Raw genomic sequence first — 18,387 nt, 5'->3', positions numbered from 1 at the left:
TCGCAAGCCCTGTTCCTTTGAGTTCCCTGGAGGCTAGGAAGCCTCACAGTCATCCCAAATAAGGGATCAAGGGCTGCTGCCCCTTTCCCCTACTGCCTGGGGGCTCTAGAACCATCACAGTATCTCCAGCTGGACAGTCTACTCAGAATCCTACCTTCACATATTGCTTTTGCAGCCTTCCAATTTTACTTATCTATTTCACTTATGTCCCACCTTTCTCCCCAATGGGTACCCAAAAGGAGTCAAAAATCCGTTGATGGGGTCTGAACTGGCAGAGACTGATCAAGAGAGAGATCTTGGGAGTTGTAGTAGATAACTCACTGAAAATGTCGAGACAGTGTGTGACTGCAATAAAGAAGGCCAATGCTATGCTGGGGATTATTAGGAAGGGCATTGAAAACAGATCAGCCAATATCATAATGCCCCTATATAAATCAATGGTGCGACCTCATTTGGAATACTGTGTGCAATTCTGGTCACCACACCTTAAAAAGGATATTATAGCTTCGGAAAAAGTGCAGAAAAGGGCAACTCGAATGATAAAGGGGTTGGAACACGGGTTCCCCTGGGTGAGGTGCAGGGGGTGGGGCACATGACGAAGCCCCGCACCCTGCTTCCAGCTGCCCCGCTTCCGGCCCTCATTCAGCCAGGAGGAGGCAGGAGAAGAGGGAGGGTAAGTTGCTTCCCCCCCGCCTCTCCCCATCCCTGCCTGCCTGGAGCCAGGGAGGGCCTTGGCGGGGCTTCCTCGCCCTCCCGCCTGCCTTGCAGGTCCACCGCCGGGCCCCTGATGTCAGGGGGTGTGGCATATGCTAATGAGTTATGCTAATGAGTTCCCCTAGCTCTTTTTCTACGAAACGACCCCTGCTTCCAACCCCTAGGCTGCAGTCACATGAGAAGTTTTTGCCTATATAGTTGTGTTACCTTTGCGGATTTAAAGAACACGATCAGACAACAACATCTGCTTTCTGTACCCCAGTCGTCAGCACCCCACTTTTCCTCGCTTTGAAAGCAGAGTAATCAGGCGCCAGGGAAAGTCAGTTATTCAGGGATGCCAGCACTTCCACTCTGCATTTCCGGCTGTCTGAACTCCCCTCTAGGAAAGTCAAGCTGTTTGGGAAGTCTGAACCTTCCCTTCCATTTCTGCCTCCTTTAAAAATAAAAGTTTGGCCGGCTCCGAGGCGGAGGCGGCGGCGGCCGGTCCTCCCCCCCCTTTGCCGGGCTCGGCGGTGGCAAGGGCGGTCCTCCCCCCATCCAGCCGGCTGGCCAGCTCAGAGGAGGAGGCGGCGGCAGCGAGGTCAGCTACAGAGCGTTCCATGCGCATGCGCACGGAACGCTCTTGCACTTTCGGGGGGATTTAAACATCCCCCCGATTTATTTATTTTTACTCTTAGCATTTTTGTGCACACGTGGGCACAAACCTCCCCCTCCCCCCCAAGTGCCCCCGGAGCACTGATTTAGCGATCCGCACTCCGGGGGCAACTTGGCTATTAGATATATAGATATGGAGCAGAGGTCCATCAGTGGCTATTAGCCACAAGGTATAGATAGGGGCTCTGGGTGCTTGGGGGGGGGGTCAACAGTGGGAGGGCTTCTAGTGTCCTGGCCCCGCTGGTGGACCTCCTGATGGCACTGGTATTTCTGGTCACTGTGTGATACAGAGTGTTGGACTGGATGGGCCTTTGGCCTGATCCAACATTGGCATCTCTTATGTTCTTATTCTCACAACAACCCTGTGAGGTAGGTGAGGCTAAGAGAGTGGGGCTGCCCCAAGGTCACCCAGCAGGCTGATGTGGCTGAAGTGGGGATTTGAACCTGGGTCTCCCAGACACTAGTCCAGCACTTTAACCAGGACACCCTGCTGACTCTGCCCAAATCTGTCCAGCCACTGATGAAGCAGCAGGCAGCACTAGATAAATCTTTGGCCTGATCCAGCAGGGCTCTTGTTATGTGTGACAGCCCAAGCAGTGGGGATGCCAGCCTCCAGGTGGGACCTGGGGATCCCCTGGAATTATCTTGGTGCTTGGGGGTCGGTTAACAGTGGGAGGGCTTCTAATGTCCTGGCCCCACTGGTGGACCTCCTGATGGCACTGGTATTTCTGGCCACTGTGTGATACAGAGTGTTGGACTGGATGGGCCTTTGGCCTGATCCAACATTGGCATCTCTTATGTTCTTATGTTCTTAATTACAGCTCAGCTCCAGCTTACAGAGATCAGTTGCCCTGGAGAAAATGGATGCTTTGGAGGGTAGACGTCATGGCATTATACCCCACTGAAGTCCCTGTCCTGCCCAGGCTCTGTCCCTAAATCTCCAGGAGTTTCCCTACCCGGATCTGGCAACTCTATCCCCATCTCCTGCCGGTGGCCATGGAAGACCCGACAACCTGACCAAGCAGAGGGGGTCAGCCCGAGGTAGGTTTGAGCTTCTGCTTGCTAGACTAAGTGCCGACCAGTGTTCCCTCTAATCTGAGTTAGTGTGCGCTAGCTCACAGTTTTTTAGCCTCTGGCTCACACATTTTTGTCTTAGCGCAGGAAGGATGTCTCCAGACTTATGCAGTAGCCAAATCACCTGCTCACAGCTTTAATGCCTCACAAAGTAGAATTTTTGCTCACAGGACTCCATAGCTTAGAAGGAATATTGGTGCTGACCCCAGTCCCTCTCGCTGGGCAAACTTACTGTGCAAACACCAAGTGGCAAAGGTCCTGGCCGCCCTCACACAGTTGTGCGAACACTCGCCCACACCAACAGAATCGGTAAGGAGCACGAGGGCACCCCAAATGCACAACAATCCTTTGGAGGAAAATAACACGAGACGGATTTAGCCCCGCCGGTCCTATTTTAGTCCCAAACCAATTACCTGAGCTGGAGAACTTGCAGCCCCCACCCCCACCCCGAGTCGATTAGTGCAGAAGTGCAAATTAGCTGGGCTGCTTATTGTCTGGATTTCCTCTCCCATCTCATTTATTTGATTAAAGACATTTTGCAGGACTGTGCCTTTGTTAATTCCAGTCTCCACCTGTGTGCACAAAGTAGGCTGCTGGAAAGAGGAACGGAGGGAAACCATGAGACCTGCCAGAGCCGGGATCTGGTTCTACAGACTGGTCAGGCAGGGAACACTTAGGAAGGAATGCCCCTGAGCATAAGCAGAGTGATTTCCCCCCGACAATAATAGCAACCAGGCCCTAGATATTTGCAGGTTGCATTTGTCCATCAAGGTGGTGATTGTGGTTCCTTGGTGAGGACAACAGTGCACTTTGCGCATGCACAAGACACTGCTTTTATTCCTTGTTATGACTCCAATCTGATGCTGGTTCTGCAGACCAGAGAATACCCCCATTCAGAGTTAGTGGCGGGATCAAAAACCAGTGAGTTTGGAAAAAAGGAAAGAAAAGGTGAGAGGTGAGAGGTGCTGCCTGAAGGGCTAAGAGCTTGACAGCAATCTGTTCCACCCCCCAGCCGAGGATCCTCTTGTTCTGCTTAATGCCGCGTCTGGGGCTCAAAACACTAGAATAATTCACGCATTTTGAAAATTTCAGGCACTACGCATACATTACTTCAGTATGGCATTGAACTTTGAAAGTTTTACTTATTCCCTGTCATTTACACAGGGTTCCGATAGGGTTGCCAATCTCCAAGTGGCACCTGGAGATCTCCTGCTAATATAACAGATCTCCAGATGACCAAGATCAGTTCCCCCAGAGAAAATGGCTGCTTTGGATGGCAGACTCCATGGCAGGGGTATCGAACTCATTTGTTATGAGGGCCGGATCTGACATAAACGAGACCTTGTCGGGCCGGGCCATGTGTATGTCATAAAATGTAATGCCAGGTAGTGAAGATATAAACTTTATAAAGGACACAAACACAAAGGTGATTTTTTTTTACTTAAAATAAAAACCTGCTTAAAACGTGAGCACTCTTGCAATATTTTGTTTATTTAACAGTGTCTGATAACTGACACCTCTTGCTCTGAATTATTGCATCAAAATGTCTGTGCTGTTGCAATCTTGAGTATGCTGTTCAGGTGTGTATCTGTAAGCTGCCAAACCTACGATGACGCAGCAGCAGCAGAACTGGAAGAAGAAGCAGAAGACAGCCAGTTCCACTGCGGGCCTGATAGAAGCGCTCTGGGGCCTGATCCGGCCCCTTGGTTGCATGTTTGACACCCCTGCTCTATGGCATAGTACTCTGCTGAGGTCCCTCCATTCTGCAAACCCCGCCCTCCCCAGGCTCCACCTCCAAAATCTCCAGGCATTTCCCAACCTGGAGTTGGCAACCCTAGAGACAGCACTTTCCTCTCTCATTCCTCCTCCATGGTGTTTCAGTTCAATTTCTGCCCGTCCTGCAGCCATTCAAAGCACAGGAGCCCTGTTTGGGAAATGGTGGCAGTCCTAGAGAAGGGCTAGGACTAGGGTTGCTAACGTCCAGGTGGAGCCTGGCGATCTCCTGGAATTACAACTTATCTCCAGACAACTCGCATCAGTTCTTCTGCAGAAAATGGCTGCTTCGGAGGATGGACTCTGTGGCATTATATCCTACCCTCCCCAGACCCCTCCACCAAATATGCAGGAATTTCCCCAACCCAGATTTGGCAACCCTATCTAGGGCCCTTCTTCCTGAAGCCTTCGTTTTCTACGAGCAGGGAGATTAAAATACAGTACTGGAGGGTTGTCATGGCTGGGCTGCCAAAAATGTCAAATGCACCCTTAGTTCCAACCAAGAGAAGACTTCTGTCCAGGGCTATTTTTGGGCAGGAACCCACAGGAACGGAGTTCCGGCTGGCTTCAGAGTCGGTCACGCCCACTACAGCCAAAATCTCTGCGTGTGTGGCTACATGTCAGCAAGCTGCCATGGTGTTCTGTGTGACTTCTGATTTGTACATATGTGATCCCTGTCCCTGCCAGTTGCCCGTTATGTTTTCCTGCTGTAATGCCAAAGTAAAACAACTGGAGGATGTGAGGGGGAGAGTATGCTTCAATGCTAGTTGTTGCTTATTAAGCCTGGGAACTGCACCTGTGTTATGTCTACAGTTCGCCGGGTTCCCAGGACCTGGGCGCGCAACCGTTTTCTCCTACCCGCCAGTGGGAATGTTACCCATTGGTTATGTATCTAACTTGAATCCCTTTATCATGTCTGCCCTAACTGCTTGTACCCAGTTCTAACAAGGAACGTGTTTGAGTGTCTTTCCAATGCTTTGAAATAAACTTTGCTTTCTTTGAAACGTGGATTTATTCTCGATGCTTGGGGACCCAACACTACAGAGGGGAGGCCTGGAGAGCGACCCCCCCCCTCGGCGACTCCGAGGCAGGCAGGCGGGGGGGGGCTGGAAGGATCGGGGAGGCATTTAAATGCCTCCCCGTGCCTTCCCCGGCCTGACCAAGGGCCTGTTTGCCTGGGCTCCTTGCAGTCGCGGGGCACCCAGGCAAGCCAAGGGAAGGCATGGGGGTGTGGCCTAATATGCTAATGAGCTGTGACATTGGGGGTGTGGCCTGATATGCTAATGCCGTTCTGCTGTTGGGTGTGGCCTGTTATGCTAATGGGTTCCTGCAGGGCTTTTTCTACAAAAGAAGCCCTGCTTCTGTCCAACTTCCACATCTTTCTCCCTGTTAAGTGAGGCAAAAATTCAACTGGTACTGTTGCAACGGCAGGAAAATCGCTCTCTCTCTCTTGATTTCCTGTTGCCAAGCAGCTGCTAAAGGCCCAGGAACCATTAGAAAATGAAAATAATCTCCAGCAAATATTAGAACAGCATCCAAGTCAAATAGAAATGATCAAAAACAAACAAAACCAGAGCAGAAGGAGAAAGAAATCAGCAAAGCTTCGACACGATAAAGACCTAATAGGGGAAGTGGGAAGGGACAGGTTCCACCAGGTGGCTTGGAGACAGGCAGGTAAGCGAGCATGTGGGGGACAGCAGTCCCTAGAGAGTGTCTGGTCCCTTGGAAACAATCCCCAAACTGTGCAAGGGAGGAGGGCACATGCAAAAGGGCTTTGGCCAACAGTCGCAAGCCGGTTCCCATGGGAAATCTCTGGCCCCAGTCTAGGGATGCCAGCCTCCAGGTGGGACCTGGGGATCCCCCGGAATTACAGCCGATCTCCAGAATATAGAGACCAGTTCCCCTGGAGAAAGTGGATCATTTGGAGGGTGGACTCCGTGGCATCGTACCCCACTGAGGTCCCTGTCCTCCCCAGGCTCCACCCCCAGATCTCCAGGAGTTTCCCAACCTGGATCTGGCAAAAAAATAATAACAACACAAAAAAAACCCACCACTTGCTGGGCAGGGGGACCTGGGAGTCACAACCCAGCCAGGCAAAAGCTTTAGAGGCTGGAGGTTGCTGTATGCAAATGTCTGATGTGTTGCAGTAAGACAGTGATACTCAGCGCTTTCAGAATGTTCAAACCCCTCTTCCCATATCATGCTGCTGCCTTTACAACAGCCGTGTCGGGTAGGCTGGTACGGGGACAGGAGTGTGAGGGCGGCTTGCCTTCTGCCACCTCAGCTGAACCGACATTCAATCATTCCTGATTTCTCAAGTCTGGAGCTGCGGTGGCTCAAGTGGTTAAGATGCTGAACTGCAGGCTGTGGAAGGTCAGTAGTTCAGCAGTTCGAGACCCGGGTGCCGCCTGATGGAGTGAGCTCCCATCTCTAGTTCCAGCTCCTGCCAACCTAGCAGTTCGAAAGCAAGAAATTGCAAGTGGATAAATAGGGACCACTTCGGTGGGAAGGTAACAGCGTTCCGTGCGCCTGGTGTTTAGTCATGCCGGCCACATGACCACGGAAACGTCTTCGGACACCGCTGGCTCTTCGGCTTTGAAACGGAAATGAACACCGCAACCCTAGAGTCGGATTCGACTGGCTTTCGAGCAAGGGAACCTTTACCTTTTTACTGCAAGCCTGCTCTGTATTTCTATGAAGGGAGCTGCGTGCTCCGGAAGAGCCCCGAAGGAGGGCTGTGATTTTCATTGTGTTGCGCTCCCCCCATCCCCTTGCCAGCCTGGGAGAGGAATGGTTTCCTGCTTTTAAAATGCCTGAATTGGACCCCCTTCCGGCCCTCTCCCTCTTCGCGACGTCCACCTTTCTTGGATGCAACAATGATTGTGAGCGGGGAAATAATCAAGATTGGGATGAGTCATTTTTCTGAACCACGGAGGCAGCTCTTGCAGTCCTTCTGTCAGTGGGCCCCCAAAGGTTTTCCTGCTTTTTGTCTTCTGGGTTCAAAGGCCCTTCTGGCTGTCTGCTCTTGGGGGAGGGGAATGTGTTAGGGTTCCCAACCTCCAGATGTGGCATGAAGATCTTCCAGAATTACAGCTGGTCTCCAGATGACAGATATCAGTTCTGCTGGAACAGGAAAATAATAACGCAGCACACACCCAGAATCACAGAGTGGGAAGGGGTCATACAGGCCATCTAGTCCAACCCCTTGCTCAATGCATCCTCGACAAGTGTTTGTCCGGTCGCTGTTTGAAGACTGCCAGCGAGGGGGAGCTCACCACCTCCCTAGGAAGTTGAATCCACTGTTGAACAACTCATACTGTAAAAACGTTATTCCAAAGATCTGGCCAGTACCTTCCCGCCCTTGATTTAAACCCATTCTTGTTAGTCCTCTCCTCTGCTGCCAACAAGAACAGCTCCCTGACCTCCTCTAAGTGACAGCCCTTCAAAGACTTTAAGAGAGCAATCCTGTCCCCCCTCAGCCTCCTCTTCTCCAGACTGAACATTCCCAAGTCCCTCAGCCTTTCCTCATAGGGTTTGGTCTCCAGGCCCCCCAATCATCCTCATCGCTCTCCTCTGCACCTGCTTCATTCTCTCTGCATCCTTTTTGAGGGCCTCCAGAACTGCACACAATACTCCAGGTGCAGCCTGATCAAAGCAGGTGCAGCAGGACTATGACACCTTGCGATTTGGATGTTATTTCTCTGTTGATACACCCCCAGATCGCATTAGCTCTTTTTGTCGCCGCGTCACACTGGCTGCTCATATTTAACTTTTGGTCCACACATACCCAAGATCTTGTTCACATGGCCTGTTACTCAGTGCACCCCCCCATCCAGTATGCCTATTCCTCATTTTTGTTACCCAGATGTAGAACTCGGCACTTATCCTTGTTAAACTGCATCTTGTTCACATCCACCCACTTTCCCAGTGTATTCAGTTCTCATTGAATTCTGTCTCTACCTGCTGGTGTGTTCGCTGCTCCTCCCAATTTGGTGTCATCTGCAAATTTAATGGGTACCCCCTCCACACTCTCATCCTGATCATTTATAAAATATTGAGGGGTACTGGGCCCAGAACCGAGCCCTGTGGCAACCCACCGGACACCTCCCTCCATTCAGATGAAATGCCACTGACAACTACTCTCTGCTTGCGGTTCTCCAACCAGTTCCCTATCCACCTAAGTATCCTAGAGTCCAGTCCACAGTCCTCTAGTTTACCCATCAGAACATCATGGGGAGCCCTGTCAGAAGCTTTACTGAAATCCAGGTAAGCAACATCAACAGCATTCCCTTGATCCAGTAAGCTCATCACTTGATCAAAGAAGGAAATGAGGTTGGTCTGGCAGGACCTGTTGGGGACAAATCCGTGCTGACTTCCCCGGATCACCAAGCTGTCCTTTAGATGCTCGCAGATGTATCCCTTTAAAATCTGCTCCAGGGACAGAGGTCAGACTGACTGGTCTGGTAGTTTCCTGGGTCATCCCTCCTCCCTTTTTTGAAAATTGGGATAACATCTGTACTCCTCCAGTCTTGTGGTGCATCTCCCGTCCTCCAAGAGATCTGGAAGATGATGGAAGAAGTCTGGGCAAGCTCTCTAGAAAGTTCTTTGAGCACTCTCGGGTGCATGCCATCTGGCCCGGGGGATTTGTACTCATTCAGCGCAGCCAGGTGCTTCTCAACTACCTCTCTGCCCATGTCAACCGTCAACCAGCAGCCCAGACGCCGTGCCTTGCCTACTACCATCTCTAGATGAGCCTGTTCTCTTCTTCAGGAAAAAAAAAACACAAGGCAAAATAGGCATGGAGCCTTTCTGCTTTCTCTCTGTCAGAGTTTCTCCATTTTCACCAAACAGTGGGCCCATTGCCTCTTTTATCTTGTGTTTGCTCCTCACATATCTGAAGAAGAGTTTCTTGTTGTAGCGAGCCTTCCTGGCCAGCTTTAACTCACTGTGAGCTTTGGCCTCTCTGAGGGCTGACCTACAGTGCCTAGCAACCTGCAAATACTCTTCTTTAGAGGTATGGCCTCACCTCCATTTCTTTCTTTTTAAAAACTTTTTTATTGCTTTTATACTACAAACTACAAAGGAAGGGGAAATAGGGGGAATACTAAACTAAGGCCCCGGTCACACGGGCCGGAAAATGTGTGGGGGAAGCGTGGCTGTTTGCCCCGGAACAAAGTAACGTGCGGCAGCCCGATCAGACGTCCTGTCGAGGTCCCGTGGTTAGGCGTTAGGTGCTGATCAGATGGCTAGTCTGTAGCGCAGCAAAGAAGCAGCATGGTGCGTTCACACCGGCAATCGCGCCATGCCGCTTCTGTGGCAAACGGGGTTTTTTTTTTGTCTCACCAAAGTTTGCGCATGTGCATGATCATTTGTGCGCATCCTGTGGGGACTTAAAAAAAACCATCCGGTTTGCAAGGGGACATGGGCGGGCACCGGATGCCATGGGTTTCCAGCGGAAATGCGATCAGACGCCCACCCTTGCCCCGCGTTTTCCGGAAACTAGTACATCATATGTGGTGGTTTTTTACTCTGCATCTTCGGCAACAAGCCACGGGTTAGCCACGGGTGCACTACGCTTCCCAGATGTTTCAGTGTGATCGCGCCTGGAAAATCCGCCTATCATCCGTGTCTTCAGCGTGGCAACTTCTCCATGTGAACGGGGCCTAAGATACAGAGTTATGCAAGGATCATATAATACGAATTATACAGAGATTGTATCTAAAACTTGGAGTTTCCCCCACATTTAAGCTTTTAGGAATAAAGGTTAACACTTATTGTTACAAAAGCAAACTAGTACAAGCATATTTAGCCTGAGTAAGTACATCTTAGCTCTTTGAATGTTCGTAAAATCAAACTGTCAGTATTAAGCTTTTTGTCATACTTCCCCCCCTTGTGCTTATTTTTATCATAGGCTAATCTGACTTTCAATAATTTGGGAACTGCCTCTCCCTTATCGGAGTCTGAATCTTCTAGAGAACTGCCTGAAGAACTTTCACTGCTTCCCGATCTATGTTCGATGTTTTCTTCTGTTATGCTGGTGTCCTCTGCTCTTTCATCCTTCGCTGTTGTTTGGTGCTGTTCCAAAAATGCCTTTCTTTTGTAACAGAGTCAATCTTTTGCTTCTTTTCTTTGTAGTTGAAGATAAGTCCTTCTGGGGTTATCCATCTGTAGGGGGTGGAGTTTTTCTGTAGAAAAGATATTAGGTCTTTATACTGTCTCCTCTTCTTTCTTATCTCAAATGGAATGTCTTTTAAAACTCTTGTTTCTTTGCCTTTGATTTTTAGGGTTATCCCATTAGTCACTTTCAAAATTGTATCCCTTGTTGACCTCTTGGAGAACTTAACAAATACTTCACCATGCAGTTTATTCTTCTTAATATGGTCTGGATATGTTCAGTAGACCATATCCATGTCGCTTTGTAGGAATTCCGCTTTAAGGTCTGCCACTGGAGCCAAAACGTCGCTTAAAATTTCTTTCCAGTTCTCCCCTTTTTGCTCTGGGATACCCTGAAATCTCAGGACAAATGATGATTTTTCCATTTGTAACTGTAGCAGCTGTTCTTTATCAGAGGTCCGCTCTTTTTCCACCACCTCCAGTCTCTGATTTATTGCTTTTGTCTTAGCATCAACTTTTTTCAACTCTTTAGCTGTTTCTTCTGTTCTTGTAGTAGTTTCTTTCAGTTGCTTTTGGAGAGCATAAAAATTGTTGTTGAGATTAGTCATCTGGTCCAGCAGAGGGCGCAATGCTGTGACTAGTGTATTGGGGAAGTCAGTGGTTACTTCTGGTCTAAGAGTCATCATTGCTGAGGTGGCAATTCTCGGAGAAGGTCTCCTACTATCCGCCATTTTATCAGCTCGCTGCATCATTGTTTACACAGAGAGAAGTTCTTTTAAATCTCAGAAAGTCTGTTAAATCAAATGCTTTCTGCTATTCCACATACTACTCGGCTGAATTAACGCTTTCCCATCAAGACCGTTGCTCTGCCCCTCGCGTTCTCTCACACAGTAACTTTTTCCAGGGTTGGGATTAACTCCTCCCTCCCTCCGCTAGATCAGCTCGGAGCTTTGAAACGGTTATTTGCTTGGGCGCTTGGCTAGTTTTAAAGAGATACGAACTCACGCTTTCCTCCGCATGTTACTTCCAGAGTTAGGGAAAGCCTCTGTTACACTAGATCGCTCGCTCGGTCCGGTGTGCGCCTCTATCTCCATTGCTGGTCCCATGGCGGCGGGACCTATTGGGGCAGAGAGGAAGGGTAACAGGTGCCACCACAAAATGGCTTTCATGGGAAGTGAACAGCTGCCATGGGGGAGGGGCTATTTCAGGTTGCCAGCACAAAGCTGGCACCGGTGAGAGACTCACTGTTGTGGGGAGCTTGACGGCAACATAATGACACTATCAGCCATGGGCTGACATTCCAGCGCAGCTACAGCATTTTGTAGAGCATCATTCTACCAATGATAGAGCTATTGGGTGCAGTAAAGAAGAAGCCGGAGACCAACTGGTGATGAAGGTGCACAAAGTTTACTTAGAGATAATGGTGAATATTTACACAGAGATATACAGACTGTCTTACAGCATACCATGCTGTCACAGAGAAGAACTAAGCGCCCCCCCCCCCGGCTTATCACGCTGATAGCTTATATACTAACCCCAGCCAATCACTAACAGGATACATTAATTACCTACTCTAACAATGCTAGAAGAGTATCACCTGGTAGTTTAACACCTGGCTGTAATTGCCTTAACCACTTAGCATGACTTAGCATGACAGCTAAGACTTACACACAGATCAAACTGATCTAGATCCATTAACTGCTTGTTACCTCAACCTAGACATATATCTCAATAAGAGCATCATTGGCAATGCAATTACATCACTTCTGCTAGAGCTGGAAGTGACATCAGCATGTCAGGACAACGGCCAGGGCAGGAACTCAGGCAGATCTTGAGAGGGAGGGCAGGAAGGGGTGACTCAGTGCTTAGTTCTTGTGGCCCTTTTTTACATGCCCAGGGAAATGCTGATTGCCACGTTGGGGTCAGGAAGCAATCCTGGAGGGTTTTTTGTCATCTTCTGGGTGTGGAACAGCAGTTACTGCAGGTGTGGAGGGGGAGGTGTTTGGTGAATTCCCTGCACTGTGCATGGGGTTGGACTAGATGACCCTGGAGGTACCTTCCTGTAATTCCCACCCACCCACCTCATTTTTTTTTTCTGCCACCCAGCTGAGCAGCAGCAGGAAGGGCCAAGTTGAGGGCAAGAGATCTCCCACCTGGAGACAGGTAACCCCAGACTGTAGTTCTGGGTTTGATCATTACAGTTTGAATCTGAATCACCTTAGATAGGATTAAAAAACCTCAGTCCTCCTACTCAAATAGACTGGTACAAATGGCTATGGGATTCGGCTTTCATGTCTAAATTAATAGACTATGGAAGACTAAGATCTAATCTATGTTGTAACAGATTTATTGAACAATGGACATTGTTTATAATGCACTGGGATAAGAAGTTTCAAGATAGTCTTCACTCTCTTCTCAGGCCTGTAAATGGAATGATCGAAGATAAAAATGAAAAGTGAGGTTATAACCTGAGCTGCATCCTCCTGGGTTGAGAAAGGTGTAATTCTGTTTAGGGCTGCAAGGTAAGTCTCCTGGAGAGTACAAGAGATGCTGCATTATGTCCTTTTTACTGTTGTATATCACTCTATTTTCTTTTTGTCTTCCTGTAAAGAAAGATTTCCAAGCAAATGTTTTTGAGGGAAGCTCAACTGTGAAATCCGGTATCGATCATATTTGGTCTCATGAAAATAACAGGTTGGACTATACTGATATCTGATGTTCTTTATATAAGGTGGAAATGTTACATCGATGGAGATGTCTTTTTGTACTTTGGGGAGAATGGTGGGAAAAAAAGCAAAATGGCATGGGAAAATAATTTTGGAGATGGTTAAATTGCACGAGAAGTCACAACCCTTAAATGGTATTGTACAAACCCCAATATAGGGATTAATAGAGATTATAGCTGCTCTACATTCAGGGGGGTAGCCCAGGGGGCGGGCACATGCAACAAGCCCCACCCCCTGCTCCCAGCAGCCCTCAGTCAGAGCAAGAAGCAGCCAGGTAAGCTGAAGAGCACCCCCCCCCAGCCCCTTAGTCCAAAACAGTCCAGTGGCACCTTTAAGACCAAGTTTTATTCAGGTACCAGCTCGCCCCCCTCTGTGAGGACAGATCTGCACGGCCCCCCCCCCCCAATAGCTAGCAATCCAAAACAGTCCAGTGGAGCCTGAGCGGTGGGTGTTGCCTTCTGTCACACTTCCGGTGATGTCAGGGGGTGTGGCATAGGCAAATAAGTTATGCTAATGAGTTATGCTAATGAGCTCCTGCACCTCTTTTTCTACGAAATGACCCCTGGTAGCCCTGTTGGTCTGAAGCTACAGATCAAAGCTTGAGTCTAGTCAGGCACCTTGAAGACCAACAAAGTTTTATTCATGCACATGAAAGCTTATATCTAGAATTAAACTTTGTTGGTCTTAAAGGTGCCACTGGACTCAAGCTTTGTTCTATGATGTTCTTGTATATTATAATTTTGTGTGTATTATCTTATATATTTTGAAACATTCGAACTGGAAGAATGAATTGTAACAAAATGCAGAGGGAATTACAGGATTTGTGAGGTGGGCATTATTAGGTTTCACAACTGAAATGTATTAATCCCTCAGGTGAAACTGGTGGGGTAATCAGATATTACTGGAAATGTATAATTAGTCTCTCTTATATAGGTGATATGTATTAGATTTTTATATAGTACTTCAGGAGGGATGTAATCCCACAGAGTCCTCCCTCCACAGCAGCCTTCTGCTCCAGGGGAACTGCTCTCTGTAGTAATTTCAGGAGATCTCCAGGCCCCACCAGGAGGATGGCAACCCTCATTCCAAGCCAAACATCTTCCTAGAATAGGGTTAAGCTGTTTTCAAATGGGCAGTCTGTCGCTGCAGACTCGAAGGTGAAGGTACCTGGGCTCTTCTGAGGTGGAGGAAAACCAGGACTGGTTTTTTGCCTCGGACAGGATGTGTTTGGGGGAAGAAGTTGGGGGGGACACCAGGAAATTATAATTTCATCAGCAGGCATCATGGTACCTGTGAGCACTGTGTTGGGAACAGTGCCGGATTTACGCATAAGCTAAATAAGCTACAGCTTAGGGCCTCGCAATTTGCTGGGGCCTCAAATAAAAACACAATATAAAAATGATTTCAAATATTTAAAAGGCGCATATATTTTAAATTTTTCTGAGACCAGCTGATGTAATTTAAAACAGTAGGGGGGCTCTGGGTTTTGTATAGCTTAGGGCCTCAGCAAGTCTAAATCCGGCCCTGGTTGGGAATCACTGGTTTAGGGTAACCCACTGCCATACATGCTTATGCCTAGTCATTATTCAGAGACTGTGTGGTAGGTAGAGTTGCCAGCTCCCGTTTGGGAAATACCTGGAGATTTTGGGGGGGCGGAGCCTGAGGAGGGTGGGGTTTGGGGAAAGGAGGGACTTCAACGGGGTATAATGCCACGGAATGCAACTTCCAAAGCGGCCATTTTCTCCAGGGAAGATCTCCAGCCACTACCTGGAGGTTGGCAACCCTAGTGGTAGCTACCCTGTAGCACAACTTCCACCTCTGGGACTGCAATCTTTTATGAAATATGCAAGATCTGGAGACAGGATATCTAGCTCCGGGGTGGGGTCCCCGACCGGTGCCCATAAACAGCACGGCCCCTGCCAACCCTTTCCCCAGCTACCACCAAATGTACTTAGGAAGTGGCTGGGGCCATATGATGCTTTGGGCCCAGCAGTGCTTCTGATTGGCCAGTGGAGATTGGATTGGCTCTGCGGCCTTTTTAAAAAAAAACAAATATTGCCTCTGCCGGCAGCCACCGCCACCACAGCAGGATCTTCACCGTGCGATGGAAAGTAAGCCGTGGCAGCCAGTGTTGTGGCTGGCTCCACGTACTGCAGAAGCCATTTTGTGGCAGCACCCACCACACAGTGTCAGAATTCCAAAGATGCCCACAGGCTCAGAAAGGCTTGGGGACCCCTTGACTAGAGCTGCTACACTTGGCCAGCCTTCAGAATAACTTCCTATTTCTCCTTATAACACAGTTAGAATGGAACTTGGCTCAGCCCTGGAAATGGATCGCTTTTTCAGTTAGGGATGCCAGTCTCCAGGTGGGACCTGTGGACCCCCCCAGAATTACGGATCATCTCCAATGCTCCCTCTAAGCTGTGGAGTCTTGTGAACAAAAATTCAACTTTTGTGAGCTACTGGCATTGAAATTTTGAGTGAGCGATTTGGCTGCTGCACAAAACTATTTGCTTTGGAGCCATCCCTCCTGAGCTAAGACAAAAATGTGTGATCTGGAGGCTAAAAAACTGTGAGCTCGCTCACACTAACTCAGCTTAGAGGGAACTGCTCATCTCCGGACTACAGAGATCTGTTCCCTTGGAGAAAATGGCTGCTTTGGAGGGTGGACTCTGTGGCATTGTACCCCACTCAGGTTCCTGTCCTCCCCAGGCTCCATCCCGAAATCTCCAGGAATTTCCCAGCCTGGATCTGGTAACCCAGCCCCCCAGCCCCTGCCAGTGCCTGTTTCCTATTTCCCTATTTCCAGTGCAATCCTGGTATCTTTGGGCTTTGGAAGAAACCATGAGGGAAAACTGACTCCAGTTGCCCCTAGCTAAGGGACTGGTAAGCCAATCAGGTTTATTTTATTATATTTTTGCAGAATTGTGATTGTTCTTCGATGCTGGAAATGGAATCCAATCTTGTGTCGGGCTCATCTAAATAGCCCTAATGTATCCCTCCTTAATGTTTAGACTCAATTTGAAAAGCAGCAATTTGTCAGAATGGTTCTGGCTCTGAATATAATTTTCTCCTCCTTCCTAACCCAAAATAATGTTCGTGCTTATAAAAGGGAATTTTAAAAAAATAAAGATGAAGATTTAGGGGAGGAAATCGCTTGGTTGGCCAGGAGAGCAGAGGATGGGCTTTGTCTGGTTAGGAAGTTATCTCAAACCTGGCAGGGTTTGAGTCATGGGGGCAGGGGTCATTTCCTACAGGAGCGCACAGGAGCGGAGCTCCGGCAGTAAAGAGCCCAGGGGGCAGGCACATGCAACAAGCCCCACCCCCTGCTCCCAGCAGCCCTCAGTCAGAGCAAGAAGCAGCCAGGTACGTTGCAGGGCTCCCCCCGTTCCAAAACAGTCCAGTGGCACCTTTAAGACCAAGTTTTATTCAGGTACAAGCTCTCCCTCCTCTGCGAGGACAGATCTGCACGCCCCCCCCCCCAAATAGCTAGCAATCCAAAACAGTCCAGTGGAGCCTGAGGGGTGGGTGTTGCCTTCTGACACACTTCCGGTAATGTCAGGGGTGTGTGGCATATGCAAATGAGCTATGCTAATGAGTTATACTAATGAGCTCCTGCACCTCTTTTTCTACGAAATGATCCCTGCATGGGGGCGGGGTGTGTGCAGGGCCCAATGGATCAGGGTGCAGAGGAGCTAGTGGGAAAAGCTAAACCCCCCCCCCCAACTCAAGATATTTGATTTCTTCCATTAAATATGATGCCAGACGAGAAGCAAAAATACCAAACAGTGGGCCAGATGCCCAGATTTTAACAGCGATGCTCACCGATGTTCTTGCCGTCTTGGCCTCGCTGCCTGCCTCGTGAAGACAGAGGCCATACGCCCTGTGCCCTACTGCTGGAGGCCTGTTCCAGCAGGCTGGGCTATGGCTGCCAACCCCCAGGTGGGGTCTGGAGATCTCCAGGAATTCGAACTCCAGACTACAGAACTCAGCTCTCCTGAAGCAAATGGCTGCTTTGGACGGTGGACTCTCTATGGCATTAGATCCCGCACCGAGGTCCCTCCACCCTCCCCAAGCACTGCCCCACATCTCAAACTGGAATCAGCAGACCTACAAGGGAGGGGACATTCCAGGCGCTTTAGGGGTGGAGCCTGAGGAGGGCGGGGTTGGGGGAGGGAAGGGACTTCAGCTGGGTATCATGCCACAGAGTCTACCCTCCAAAGCTGTCATTGTCTCCAGGAGAACTGATCTCTGTTCTCTGGGCATCAGTTGTAATCCTGGGAGAACTCCAGGCTCGACCTGGAGGTTAGCAACCCCACAGCAGTGGGCACCGGGGGGATGGTGACGGGAGATTGCTCACCACAGTGGGTAAGTTAGCAATGCTGGATCAGGGGCTGGCAATGCATGGCACATCAAATGCCTTGAGAGCCAGTTTGGTGTAGTGGTTAAGTGCGCGGACTCTAATCTGGGAGAACCGGGTTTGATTCCCCACTCCTCCACTTGCACCTGCTGATGTGACCTTGGGTCAGTCACAAGCTCTGGCACAGCTGTCCTTGCAAAAGAGCAGTTTGTGTCAGAGCTCTCTCAGCCCCACCCACCTCACAGGGTGTCTGTTGTGGGGAGGGGAAGGGAAAGGAGTTTGTAAGCCGATCTGAGACTCCAAGTGAAGGGCGGGATATAAATCCAATCACTTCTTCTTCTTCTCACTTCTTGTGTGAGTGAGTCAATCTACGTGCCCCAGGGCAAGGCAAAACTACCCTCCCCAGCATTGCCAGCTCTGGGTTGGGAAATATGTGGAGATGCTGAGGCTGGGGGCTGGGGAGGGAAGGGGCCTCAGCAGGGTACAATGCGGTAGAGTCCACCCTCCCAAAACAGCCATTTTCTCCAGAAAGGGCTGCCAGCTCTGGATTGTGAAATACGTGGGGATTTTTTGGGGTTGAGCCTGAGGAGGGTGGGATTTATGGAGGGGAGGGGGTTCAAAGGGGTATTGGAACTGGCATGTTCCCTCTAAGCTGTAGAGTCCTGTGAGCAAAAATTCTACTTTGTGACCTGCCGGCATTAAAGTTGTGAGCAGGTGATTTGGCTACTGCATAAATTAGTGTGTTCTGGAGCCACCCTTCCTGAGCTGAGACAAAAATGTGTGAGCCGGAGGCTAAAAAACTGTGAGCTAGCACACACTAACTCACCTTAGAGGGAGCACTGGCTACCACCCCACAAAATCTGTCTGAGGGACATTGGGGCTGTGGTGGTGGGGGCTAAAAAATAGCAGACTGAGACTGAATCCATCGAAGATGGAGGGTCTGTGGCTGGGGGGGGGGGCTTGGGACTGGGG

The sequence above is a fragment of the Gekko japonicus genome, unplaced genomic scaffold, assembly GCF_001447785.1.
Source record: "Gekko japonicus isolate JY-2015 unplaced genomic scaffold, Gekko_japonicus_V1.1 scaffold1187, whole genome shotgun sequence".
Classification (NCBI taxonomy): Eukaryota; Metazoa; Chordata; class Lepidosauria; order Squamata; family Gekkonidae; genus Gekko; species Gekko japonicus.
This window is presented reverse-complemented; position numbering follows the sequence as displayed.